Genomic DNA, 14,815 nt, shown 5'->3' with positions numbered 1-14,815 from the left:
ATTGTTTATTATGGTGCTCGCCACCTATTAGCTGGCGAGGGATTTTTAACGAGGTAGGTGCGGAGAAATTCAAGAGCGTAGAAATAGATAGTTTAGTAATTCCTGTTTTGTGCGAGATTTATGTCGAGCGAGTATTTTCTAGCTACAAAAAAGACGAGAATTCAAGATTTGCGGGCAAGTTCGCTCGCCTTTTTTTAATATAAGGTTTTCAATGGATTCGTGGGATAGTACATACGGTTATTGATCCGCACGCAGAAATTTAGACGAAAATAGTCACGAAGACCTCGCAGACAGCTTAGTACATGGAGCCCAAGGTCTGGTTTAGGAGAAATACGCATATGTAGCATGTCATAGCTGAAATGGGAAGATATTAGCTAATGCAATTTAACCATGTCATTGTCTCTTTCCGCTAATGTCTAGTTTTAGTTCAATGCAGATATGTAGCATGTCTTACATTAAATGCTCAGATAGAGAATGCAATTTAACCATGTAATTGTCTCTTTCCGCTAATGTCTAGTTTTAGTTCAATGCAGATATGTAGCATGTTTTACCTTAAATGCTCAGATAGAGAATGCAATGTAACCATTTAGTTGGAATTTTACACAAGGTCTGGTTTAGGAGAAATATGCATATGTAGCATGTCTTAGCTGAAATGGGAAGATATTAGCTAATGCAATTTAACCATGTCATTGTCTCTTTCCGCTAATGTCTAGTTTTAGTTCAATGCAGATATGTAGCATGTCTTACCTTAAATTCTCAGATAGAGAATGCAATGTAACCATTTAGTTGGCATTTTACACAAGGTCTGGTTTAGGAGAAATACGCATATGTAGCATGTCTTAGCTGAAATGGGAAGATAGAGAATAATATTGAACTAGATTATTCTTTTAAAAAATAAACATTTGTTAGTGGATTATCGTGTACACAATCTTTTATTGGACTCAAAATACAATTTTGAGGATTCAGTTTGAATTATGTTCTGTTCATAATTTATAGGTGATTCTGGTTACATGAGCCGCCCTTGGCTTATTACCCCCTTGCGTAGGCCGACTGATGTGGCTGAGGAGCGTTACAATAGGGCTCATAAGAGAACCAGGGCGGTGGTTGAATGAATGTTCGGGCTCCTGAAGATGAGGTTCAGGTGCCTTGACAGGTCGGGAGGAGCCCTCCAGTACAACCCAAAGAAGGTGGCTAAGATCGTTATAGCCTGCAGTGTCCTGCATAATATTGCACAGCGGGCTGGGATGCTGCAGGGCGTCCAGGCGCACCGAAACCTCCTCAGAGATGAGGACGATGATCCAGTTCTAGAGGGGCCATTCCGGGACGAGGGGCTCAATGTCAGAGCAGACATCATCAACCGCCACTTTAGACGGTAAATAATAGAAGTTAGACTGGAGTATTGTCAATAGATGTGAACTCTAGGGAAATGACAAGTAGAGAATTGTACAAAAAATCAGTGAGGGACTGACAAAAGGGTACAAATATAGCACTCTATGAACGTTATTATTGGTACAAAAAATAGGAAATTAAAATATAACTTTTACTAGATCAAGTTAAAAACAGGGGATTAACAAACATAATTAAAAGTATAAATTTGGATCCACCACTTTTTAACCAGATGCTGTCACTGCTGGTTAATAGAGACAAACACCTTTGTTAGGTATATGTAAGTCTCTTGTAAATCAAATGACAAGATTATCTCTTGGCATATTACTCATATAAGGTAACAATACTCCTAATTCAAGGTAGGTTTGGATATTAAAAATAAATAAAGAAAAAGATGTGTGGATTGTACAGTAGCCACTAATAATGGAGGGTATAAGTTAAACGTCTGATAATGGAGGGTGTTGGATAAACGTCTACCAACTATAGTCTATGTATGCACCCCAGATTATCTGAAATTCTCTTCCTCTGATAGAGAGTGGGAAGTCAGATATACATAAAGTGATTACTCAGTGCTGCCACAGTAACGAATACTGAAGTTCCTAAACTGGTAATTGTATAAAATTACTTAAATTAAATATTGTATAACCATTAGTCACTTTAATTGGGTATCCCTGATAATAATCTGGATTAGTGTGGATGTGTACTATATACCCCCACCACTATTGGACGTTTGTGGTCTGATATGATTTTTTGTTTTTGTGCCGTATTGACTTGTGTTTGGAATTCCTAGAGTGTTAATATAAGGAGTCAGTTAATACACTCTCATAAACGGTTGCCTGTAAAACTTGTTTTCCACTAGTTTTTTTCATGTTTGAGGAAACAAGCCTTTGAATAACGTGGAGGCCACTGATAAATTACAGTGAATTAAACTATCACAAGTAAAAGGTCAGATAGACTATTGATGGTTATCCATGAATATCTTAGTAGTTTGCACTGAAATATCTTTACCTATGGTTGTAAGGAGTTGTGAACTCAGATATTAAATTACCTGTTAATACCGTTAGTGAAATATTGCTCCTAAGTATCTATGTTCATAAGTATAAGTATTGTGCTACCCACACTGATATAGAGAGTGGGATATCTCACACATTACTGATTTTTACCTGTTAATACCGTTAATATCTGACACACTCCTAATTTTTACCTGTTAATACCGTAAAGATTAGTATTAGATTTTTCTAAAGTATTTGGTAGAAAGTCCGTTACCTAATAGGTATCACTAGAATATTGTGAATTAAGGTAAATCTGACTCTATTACCAACTATATTTTGTGAATAACTTGAATACTATATATACTAGGCCTGGCCTAGATCAATACCTATATTACCTATGAGTAAGCAAGGTTTGTGGTATACCTAGTGTAGCTCGATCAGCTTAGACTAGACACCGCTATCGCGGCAGAAACTATTTTTATACCATTTTATATTGTCATTTGAATAAGAATGGTGGATCAACAAATTAAATAAAAAACAACAATTAGGGAAGAACAGGGGGACGCCACTGACGCGTTTCGCCGTGGTGGCTGTATCAAAGGGCAGTCTCACTCTGTTTGCGTGAGATTTAAATACCCTAAGGTGTTGGCGGATTGGCTGTTAGGAACGGCCTTATCTGTAATCATTGATTGGATTGGTCATAACCGAGGGTGTGTGACTTAAGATGCGTGTTGATTGGTCTATTTGCCTCAGCTCTTTATCTGTATTTGTCTCGATAATGTTGTTATCTGCATATATTTAACAATGTTATTTAGTTGGCACCACAATCTTATTGTGCCTCTTATATGATAATGTTGATGTCATTCATTTATTTGTATATAGTTGTATACTTGTTAACTGGTCGTGATCGTCGTAGCCTTTCTGTTATTGGGTACCGCATCTGTCAATCATAGTGACTTGACTTGCGAGAGCAGAGACACGGATGTTGATTGGCCTGAATGCGCTCTCTATCTTGCATTCATATCAGGTTATTCAGATTTACGTCATCCTCATTCGTGACTCGGCTTTCATACGCCCATCTCATGTTATTGGGTGACGGATCTGTCTGTCAATGTCATTCAGTGTCTCTGCCGTTTTCGCGTTCTCACATCATGTTTGTAACTATGATGAACGGAATGATCGTAACAAGTTGTATAATATATACAATAGATGTTATAATTGGTGTGTATCTTGTGCCAATTTCAACTTTGTATTTGGGAGTTATCAATGATATTTATGTTATCCAATGTCATATTTGATTTAAAATGTGCTGTTATTTCATTCTTTGGATCTTTTTGTGTACCAGGCTATTTTATGTTTAGGGGAATCTCTATCTTATAATAATAATAATGTTTAATGCCTAGATTGAATAGGTGCACAAAATAATAAAAGCGGGACAAATTGTGAAAAAGAATAAAAATCTGACAACTGATCTATTCCGTAAATGGAAGATCTTTTAAAAGAGAGTGATGACCTAGAAACTAATCGAAAGTGGCGTGATCTGATTCAAAATAAATCGCAATACATACCCAATATTTCCCAATTTCACAATATACAAACTTTCAACCAAATAGTTTGTAATGAGATTAATTTACTTACTATCAAAAATAAAGGTACCAATATCTCATTACAAGAACAACAAGCACTAAAAGAAATCAAAGGTTGGGATGATGTATTAATAAAAGGATCTGATAAAGGTGGAAACATTGTTATCTGGCCGATTGAACTGTATCTATGTGAGGCAAATAAACAGCTTAATGATGCTAACTGTTATAAGAAACTAATATTCAATCCGTCAGCAACATACAAAAGACAGTATGATACCATGATTGAAATAGCCAAGGATAACCATATCATCAACAACAAAGAATTTAAATTCCTGCAAGTGAAAAACCCTAGAATCTCAACGCTATATCTAATCCCCAATATACACAAAAATATAACCAATCCGCCAGGCCGACCCATTGTGTCTGGCAATGGATGTTTAACTGAAAAAGCCAGCATATATGTGGACAAAAGACTGAGATCTTTTGTAGAAGAACTACCCTCGTATGTAAGAGATACAACAGAGGTACTACAACGATTGGAAGGGATTCAAGTAGCCAGAGAAACATGGCTAATTACAGCTGACGTTGAGTCTCTATACACGAGTATTCATCATGATCTAGGGATAAAGGCAGTAAAACATTTTCTTGATCTAGACTCCACTGAATCTCATGAACATAACATCTTTATCCTCGATTTGGTCAAATTCATACTAAATCATAATTTCTTTGTATTTAATGATCGCTATTATTTACAAATACGAGGAACCGCCATGGGCACAGCTTGTGCACCCACATATGCTAATTTATTTTTAGGATGGTGGGAGAAGGAGACAGTTTTTTCAGATGCCAATGCTATTCAAATGGAACAAATACCACTCTGGATTCGCTACATTGACGATATCCTGTTCATCTGGGAAGGATCCAAACCAGATCTGGATGAGTTCTTGATTAAACTCAATGATAATAACATCAACGTCAAACTAACATACGAATGTAGTCAAACAGAGGTGAACTTTTTGGATTTAAAAATAGCCAAAGACGAAAATGGCAATCTGACAACTGATCTATTCCGTAAACAAACTGCAACGAACTCAATTTTACATCATAGCAGTGCCCATACCCAAAGCACACTCAGATCCCTGCCAGTAGGCGAATTTCTAAGAACACGTAGAAATTGTTCCTCAGACTCAATATTCAAAATAAGAGCAAAGGAATTGGAAACCAGATTGAAAGCACGAGGCTACAGTAATAGAAGCCTGAAAAAAGCCAAATATAGAGCCTTACACACTCCAAGACAAGATCTCCTATTTCCTAAATCTAAGAGGAAGGATAACAAAACCAGACTAATAACCACATTCAACTCACAAATTCAGGATGTAACACAGATTATACAAAAATCGTGGTATATTCTTCAGAATGATCCGGATTTGAGTGAAAGCCTTGGAGATAGAATCTCTATCTGCTACCGGCGATCCAGGAATTTGAAGGACAGACTAGTCCAGAGTCATTTTGTAAGGAAGAAGGCTAGAATCTCATATCCTGGCAATTATCCATACCGAAACTGCACGTACTGCCCCAATACTTTTCAGATTGACCAAATCAAAGACAGATTTGGGAAAGTACACCACATCAAACATCATATCACATGCACCACTGCGAGTGTGATATACGTATTACAATGTAGTTGCAAATTAAACTACGTAGGTATGACCTCACGCCTACTCAAAAAGAGGGTAGGCGAACACATGTGTAATATAAGAAATGCTGAATCAGACCTCCAAAGAGGCAAAAAGATCACCCAGATAGCCAAACATTTTCTGCACAAACATGATTCAAATACTGAACATCTATCCTTCTTTGGCTTAGAAAAAATATCATTAGGAATCAGAGGAGGAGACTTAGAAGATGCATTACTTCAGGCAGAATGCAAATGGATTTACTTGCTCAATTCTGTCAATCCACATGGTCTCAATGAAAATAACAACTACTATGTATTTCTTCCTAAATAAAAGTATCAAATAAAACGATAAAATAGCATCTGTAGTTAACATTCTAACGAATTATCTCTGAACGACAAGGAGAGTTATTAATAAAAAATATCCAATGCTGAATTTACTATCCTATACATGGATAAGACTATATGTAACACAAAAAAGATTCACATGGAAATATGGGTATGGAACTCCATACACTTTTCTGCAATATATACATATTCTAGGATGTGGACTCTATCTTTATAAATTCATTTTTTAAGCACTTTTAAGTGTCAAGTATTACACTAAATTTTATTACACCAATATTTCAGTGTACACTGCTCCAATTCACTGATCACACTTATATGGTCACAACACCATTAGCATTTTCTGCTATGTATAACGACTATTTTTATACACCTCTTTTCTCTTCAACTAAATTTCTTATTTATCCTCGATACACCCATAAGTCACACAATATTTAATATTCTTAAAATTTAATTATTATTAAAGTAGCACCAACATATCAACTTTTATTGACATTATTCCACTCATTATTATTATTTGATGACATTCACTTACAACACCCCGTTTTTCCACTTTTTATTCTTTTTCACAATTTGTCCCACTTTTATTATTTTGTGCACCTATTCAATCTAGGCATTAAACATTATTATTATTATAAGATAGAGATTCCCCTAAACATAAAATAGCCTGGTACGCAAAAAGATCCAAAGAATGAAATAACAGCACATTTTAAATCAAATATGACATTGGATAACATAAATATCATTGATAACTCCCAAATACAAAGTTGAAATTGGCACAAGATACACACCAATTATAACATCTATTGTATATATTATACAACTTGTTACGATCATTCCGTTCATCATAGTTACAAACATGATGTGAGAACGCGAAAACGGCAGAGACACTGAATGACATTGACAGACAGATCCGTCACCCAATAACATGAGATGGGCGTATGAAAGCCGAGTCACGAATGAGGATGACGTAAATCTGAATAACCTGATATGAATGCAAGATAGAGAGCGCATTCAGGCCAATCAACATCCGTGTCTCTGCTCTCGCAAGTCAAGTCACTATGATTGACAGATGCGGTACCCAATAACAGAAAGGCTACGACGATCACGACCAGTTAACAAGTATACAACTATATACAAATAAATGAATGACATCAACATTATCATATAAGAGGCACAATAAGATTGTGGTGCCAACTAAATAACATTGTTAAATATATGCAGATAACAACATTATCGAGACAAATACAGATAAAGAGCTGAGGCAAATAGACCAATCAACACGCATCTTAAGTCACACACCCTCGGTTATGACCAATCCAATCAATGATTACAGATAAGGCCGTTCCTAACAGCCAATCCGCCAACACCTTAGGGTATTTAAATCTCACGCAAACAGAGTGAGACTGCCCTTTGATACAGCCACCACGGCGAAACGCGTCAGTGGCGTCCCCCTGTTCTTCCCTAATTGTTGTTTTTAATTTAATTTGTTGATCCACCATTCTTATTCAAATGACAATATAAAATGGTATAAAAATAGTTTCTGCCGCGATAGCGGTGTCTAGTCTAAGCTGATCGAGCTACACTAGGTATACCACAAACCTTGCTTACTCATAGGTAATATAGGTATTGATCTAGGCCAGGCCTAGTATATATAGTATTCAAGTTATTCACAAAATATAGTTGGTAATAGAGTCAGATTTACCTTAATTCACAATATTCTAGTGATACCTATTAGGTAATGGACTTTCTACCAAATACTTTAGAAAAATCTAATACTAATCTTTACGGTATTAACAGGTAAAAATTAGGAGTGTGTCAGATATTAACGGTATTAACAGGTAAAAATCAGTAATGTGTGAGATATCCCACTCTCTATATCAGTGTGGGTAGCACAATACTTATCCTTATGAACATAGATACTTAGGAGCAATATTTCACTAACGGTATTAACAGGTAATTTAATATCTGAGTTCACAACTCCTTACAACCATAGGTAAAGATATTTCAGTGCAAACTACTAAGATATTCATGGATAACCATCAATAGTCTATCTGACCTTTTACTTGTGATAGTTTAATTCACTGTAATTTATCAGTGGCCTCCACGTTATTCAAAGGCTTGTTTCCTCAAACACGAAAAAAACTAGTGGAAAACAAGTTTTACAGGCAACCGTTTATGAGAGTGTATTCACTGACTCCTTATATTAACACTCTAGGAATTCCAAGCACAAGTCAATATGGCACAAAAACAAAAAATCATATCAGACCACAAACGTCCAATAGTGGTGGGGGTATATAGTACACATCCACACTAATCCAGATTATTATCAGGGATACCCAATTAAAGTGACTAATGGTTATACAATATTTCATTTAAGTAATTTTATACAATTACCAGTTTAGGAACTTCAGTATTCGTTACTGTGGCAGCACTGAGTAATCACTTTATGTATATCTGACTTCCCACTCTCTATCAGAGGAAGAGAATTTCAGATAATCTGGGGTGCATACATAGACTATAGTTGGTAGACGTTTATCCAACACCCTCCATTATCAGTGGAGACGTTTAACTTATACCCTCCATTATTAGTGGCTACTGTACAATCCACACATCTTTTTCTTTATTTATTTTTAATATCCAAACCTACCTTGAATTAGGAGTATTGCTACCTTATATGAGTAATATGCCAAGAGATAATCTTGTCATTTGATTTACAAGAGACTTACATATACCTAACAAAGGTGTTTGTCTCTATTAACCAGCAGTGACAGCATCTGGTTAAAAAGTGGTGGATCCAAATTTATACTTTTAATTATGTTTGTTAATCCCCTGTTTTTAACTTGATCTAGTAAAAGTTATATTTTAATTTCCTATTTTTTGTACCAATAATAACGTTCATAGAGTGCTATATTTGTACCCTTTTGTCAGTCCCTCACTGATTTTTTGTATAGTTTGTTCTCAGGTACAAGCACCTAACCCTATTAGATAATTCACATTACAGTATATTAATACCAGTAGGGGAACGTTATAACACATCATTAAGTGAGTAGTGCCATTGTCTCCTTTCCTTAAGTAGAGAATTGTGCAAACATGTTAGGATTGTTCATCAAATGCTAAAAATGTGTTTCATTTATTAATATAGGTGATGCTCTGGTCATTGGGTCCTGTAGCGAGTCTTTGCCACCTGGTTTTTAAAGAGGACATCAGCTGGTAAGTATAAATGTATGGACTGTTGCTGGCATGAATTGTACACAAATACATCATATGGCATACATTTTCTAAACTAGTATTTAGTTTACACATTACTTAAAATTAAATACTCAGAAAGGGATCCTCTAGCATAACTATCCTCTGCATGACTATGGTTCAAAGTCACACATTAGAGGTTCGTTCTGCTCAATATGACTCATCTTCACACTTGATAGAACATAACACAAGATCCTACACACGCTTAGTAAGCTAGTGACAGAAATGTATTCAGAAATGGGCGGTGGGAGAGGGGTACAGAACTGATTCACACACTTGTATTAGTAATTTTAAAAAATAATTTTATGCCATTAGGGAGATGACTTCATGTAAAGACTGAAAGGGAAGAATTTGAAGAATGACAGTGAAGAATTCCCAGACTGACAGTGGAAAAAGACAAGATTGAAATTGAAGAATACCAATGGGATCATGTCTGGCATTATCTTTCAAATCTGCTGAAAACCATACAAAGACATGTTCACATGGTAAGTGCAAACTATTTGATAGAATAAGGCTGTGGAGGCATCCTATTGGAGACACTTAGATAATTTTCTAATTTTTAGATGGTATTTCACAGTCCTCTATTTTTGAAATGATGAATAAGACACCTATTGAAGATCAACTGTTTACCCCTGAATTGACTTTCAAAGACCATGCATTATCCAGGTTGGTTTACCAATGCATGCTAGTTAAGAATCACAGGAAGAATGTCGAATATTAGTAGCTTACATACATTAGTCATATTTAGTTCATAATTAGATATTTAGGTATCACAATCAGACACTTAGATTATTTTCTAATTTTTAGATGGTTTTTCAGTCCTATATTTTTGAAATGATGAATAAGACACCTATTGAAGATCAACTGTTTACCCCTGAATTTTATTACAAGGACAGAGACTTCATATTTTGTTTATAACTTTTCTTTACTGCTTAACAGCTTTTCAAAGTATAACATATAAACTGCCATCATTTAAAAGAAAAACATAAATAACATCCAATGAGGATGAGGATAACATAGGACAGTATTTGAATGTCCAGTAAACAGTAATAGGTATAAATAGTCCAAGTAGACAGTTAAACATCCTCTTTTCTTTTGCTGCTTGACAAAGATAAGTATTATTATTTTTGCTCTCATATATGGTTAATAAAACGTTGTTCCTTTCGTTTTTTATTTGCATATTGTATACTTTTATACTTATGTATATGTGTTTTGAGGTCTTTTTCATGTTATTATCTTTATGTTACTGCCGTTTTTATTTTATTTTTGTTTAACATTGATTTTAATTGCTCCGTTTTTTACTTTCATTTTAAAGCGCTTTTTTCCTTCGCTTTTATTTTATTTAGCATTTTCGCTAGATCCGTTTTCTACTATTCCCCCTTTACAGTTGTTTCCTTGCTTACTCTGCTCGTTTGTTCTCTGTAACTGTCTTAGGCTCCGGCTGCCATTTCCTTTGCTTCTTTCTCCCCTACGTCATGGGACTCATTTTCACGCCTCCTTATAGGTTTCCCTTCACTCACAATCTCCCGCCTCCTCATTACCTCATTCAGCTACGCCCTGACAAGACTCTGACAGTTTTTCTGCTCAACTAGTTTACTGTGATTAGCAACAATTGTTTCTTTATTTGTTCTTTGAACTGTTATGCATTTAATTCAATCGTTAAGTGGTTTAAGGATCTTTTTTGACTAATTTTATTTGGTTTAAAATTTTATCTTTAGTTTTGTTCCTTATATAATTTTAAATAATATATTTTGAGATTATTTTTTTACAGTTATTTATCCTATATTTAATTGAAATTTCTCAAGATACATCTCCATCTTTAAATGAAACAAATTTAAATAATATTATTTTATCTATGGAGAAATTTAAACAGCAAATGTCTGAACAGATGCAAACTGTTATTGCTACTGTTAATAGTTCTCAGTCTACTGTTCATAAAAAGATATCTAAGAAAACAAAACATTTACATAAACCTTTATCTAAAAAATCTAAAAGACAGTTAAAGTCTGTTTTACGTCTGCCTGGTTCAGACAATAAGGATTCTGCATTACATAAACATGATGATATTTCTACATGTAGACTTAGTTTCTACATCTGAGTCAAATGACTCCTATGATTTTTCTGATGAAGAATTTAAAAATGATGATAAGAATGTTAATAATGATGATAATAATGATGATAATAATTTTACAGACATTATTGATTCTTCTTCTGAAGAGGAATCTAAAAAGAAAAAGAGAAAAATTTCTAATTCTCCTAAACCTAAACTCTTTGATAATAAAGGAGATTTATTTACTGATCCTGATGAACTCCAACATCCTAGATCCTCCCAATGGAGACCATCTAAACATGTTGCAAAGTTCCTAGATTATTATATCAGGAAACCATTATCTAAGAAAACAAAATCTACTTTAAAGGCAGAATGTCCTAGACCTGACCTTCCACATAATACTCATTTAACACCTGAGATTGATGTAAATTTATTAAAATTTATTGGTTCTAAAGATTTTAATTTGAGAAAAGGTCCTGACCGTTATTTAAAAGCATGCCAAGATAAATTACTTGATGTTCTAGGACCTGTAACAAAATTGTTTGAAATCTCTGAAGAGGCTATTTCTGTAGACTCACAAGTTGATCCTTACATTTTAATAGAATGGATTCAGAGAGTTGTTTATTTATTAGGTGACGCTAACACGTCTTTAGCCTCACAACGTAGACGCATTGTTTTAAGACGTATTGATCCTAAAATTTCTGACTTCGCCTTAACTGAGATGGGCCCTAAAGCTAATGGGTTACTTTTTGGTGACGCCGGACTGAAAGAACTGGGTCATTATGTTAATAGTTTTAATTCTCTTAACAAAATTAAAATGAGTACTAGAAAAATATTTTATCCTCAGCAAAATAGAATTTTTGACAGGGCTGGGAAAGGCAGGGGCCGCTTTCCCAGCCGTACCCCAGCAATCTCCCGGTCCTATTTTCAAAACATGCCCTCTCCAGCAACTTCCCATTCATATTTCTTCCCATCAAGGAACAGACAATGGGCAAATCGGAACTTCAGAAACAGATCATTCCGCAGACCTTTCTCAGGTAAGTTCTCACATCTCTGTACTCACTCCTTTTTCCCAAAAAAGAATAGGAGGAAGATTAGCCCTTTTTATTCAAAATTGGCACCTTATTACTTCAGACCCTTGGGTTCTACAGACAATTACAGGTCTTCATTTAAATTTCACTTCCCCTCCGATTCAAACATTTCTTTCAAATCCAATAAAATTTTCCCAATTAGATTTGTCCCTTTTGAATCTAGAACTACAAGATCTATTAGAAAAGGAAGCAATAGAAAAAGTTCCTTTCCCTTCAAACTCCTTCATCAGCAATATGTTTCTGGTGAAGAAGAAAGAAGGATCTTTTCGACCTGTAATAAATTTAAGAGATTTAAATTGTTTTCTAGAATACAATCACTTCAAAATGGAGGGTATTCATCTTCTCAGAGATTGTCTTCTAGATTTCGATTGGTTGGTTCGCCTAGATTTAAAAGATGCTTATCTAACCATTCCTATTCATCCAGACTTCAGAAATTATCTTTGCTTCCTTTGGAAAGATTGTGTTTGGCAATTTTCTTGTCTCCCTTTTGGTCTTTCTTCAGCTCCCTGGGCTTTTACGAAAGTTTTAAAACCAGTTGTAGCTTGGTTGAGAACAAGGGGTGTTCGTCTAATTATTTATTTAGACGATATCCTTTTACTCCACCAAGATTATTCACAACTTCTAGATCATTTACACCTCACTATTTCTCTCCTTCAGAACTTAGGTTTTATCATAAATTTCAAAAAATCTGTTCTTATTCCTTCCCAGAATCTTATTTTCTTAGGTTTTCATATCAATACTCAATCTGCTACACTGAGTCTTCCTTTAGAGAAAATAAAGAAAATAAAGAAAGAAATTATGTATCTTCTCAAAAGAGATCTTTTTCCCATTCGCTTTCTTGCTCGAATTATAGGACTTTTGTTGGCTTCAATTCAAGCTATTTTTCCAGCTCCTCTTCATTACAGAGCTCTTCAAAGATTGAAGATTCAATATCTTCGTCAAGGTTTCTCCTATTTCCACAAAATCTCTTTGTCAGAGGAAGCCAGAATAAAATTACAATGGTGGCTTGCAAACATAGAAGCATGGAATGGCAAAGCAATTTTCGGGAAATCTCCAGACATTATTCTGGAATCGGATGCAAGCAAATCAGGTTGGGGTGCAAGATGCGGCCCTCATATTACAGGAGGAAAATGGTCTTGGCCAGAGAAGAATCTTCATATCAATTGTCTAGAACTTTTAGCAGGCTCTTTTGCAGTTCAAAGTTTTGTAAAAAACAATCAACCAATTTCAATTCTCCTTCGGATGGACAATATTTCAGCAGTCAAATATGTCAATCGTTTAGGAGGTACAACTTCAAAGATTTTATCCAATCTTACCAAGGATTTTATTCATCTATGTCTTTCTCAAAATATTTTTCTGCAAGCAGAATATTTACCAGGTCTCAACAATCAAGCTGCATATTGGGGTTCTCGATATTTATCGGATGCCAGCGACTGGAAATTGAACAGAAATATTTTTCTTATTTTACAATCTCTGAGAGGTCCTTTTTCTATAGATTTTTTTGCCTCTCGTCTGAATTTTTAAATTCTTCCCTTTTTCAGTTGGAGACCAGATCCCAAAGCATTAGCGACAGACGCCTTCCTGCAACACTGGCCAGTCAAAGGAGCTTATGCATTTCCACCTTTTTCGATGATTCCTCGAACAATCTAATTTGTGAAAAGGAATCTATTATCTCTCCTTCTAATAACTCCTTGGTGGCCAACCCAATCTTGGTTCCCTTCTCTTCTGGATGTCTTTCCTTCCTCCAATATTAATTCCTCTTCAACAAGACCTCCTCACAAATCCCATAGGAGAGTTTCACGAACTAATTCTTCTAGGTTCCCTTCAACTTATTGCTTGGAGCATTTCAGGGGATCCTGGTCCTCCGATGGTCTTTCGTCAGGAGCTAAACTCCTCCTTCAAGAGTCTTGGGCACCAGGAACCAAAAAATGTTATCTTTCCTCCTGGTCTAAATGGTCTAGCTGGTGCAATATCAGGAGTCCCTTTAAATGAAGTCATTAATTATCTCACTTCTTTATTTGAGGCTGGTTTGGCTTACAGATCAATTAATGTTGTACGTTCTGCTATTTCAGCTGGACATGAACTTCTTCATAATACTCCTATAGGTCAACATGTTACTATATGTAAACTTCTGAAAGCTATTAGAGTTAAAAAAAAACCTTTTTAAATCTTGGCCTGATAACTCTGATTTATCATTAAAACAACTTACATGTAAATTAGCTACATTATTATGTCTTTTATCATGTAAAAGAATTTCAGATGTTAGAGCTATAGATTATGATGCAAATATGTTTTCTCCTCATGGTGTCATTTTCTCCTTGTCTAGACGTACTAAGACTTTATCCTCTTCTATATTTTACCCTTATTTCTATGAACAGCCTAAACTTTGTGTTGTATCTTGTTTAAAAATCTATGAATCTAAAACTATTTCTCTTCGAAAT

At 35.1% G+C, this 14,815-nt stretch overlaps 1 protein-coding gene across 4 annotated transcripts in view; it reads right to left on the bottom strand.

Moving 5' to 3' along the window:
* LOC128666383 (uncharacterized) overlaps positions 1 to 14,815 on the bottom strand; it is a 93,515-nt gene that overhangs the window by 36,260 nt on the left and 42,440 nt on the right. The window contains exon 2 of one of the 4 annotated variants that reach the window (XM_053720951.1): positions 748 to 843. The exons of the other annotated variants lie outside the window; for them this stretch is intronic. The gene's annotated coding sequence lies outside the window, so the exon portion shown is untranslated. The remainder of the gene's footprint in view (positions 1 to 747; positions 844 to 14,815) is intronic. 4 annotated transcript variants of the gene reach the window in all.

This window comes from Bombina bombina, chromosome 7 (genome assembly GCF_027579735.1).
Source record: "Bombina bombina isolate aBomBom1 chromosome 7, aBomBom1.pri, whole genome shotgun sequence".
Classification (NCBI taxonomy): Eukaryota; Metazoa; Chordata; class Amphibia; order Anura; family Bombinatoridae; genus Bombina; species Bombina bombina.
This window is presented reverse-complemented; position numbering and strand designations above follow the sequence as displayed.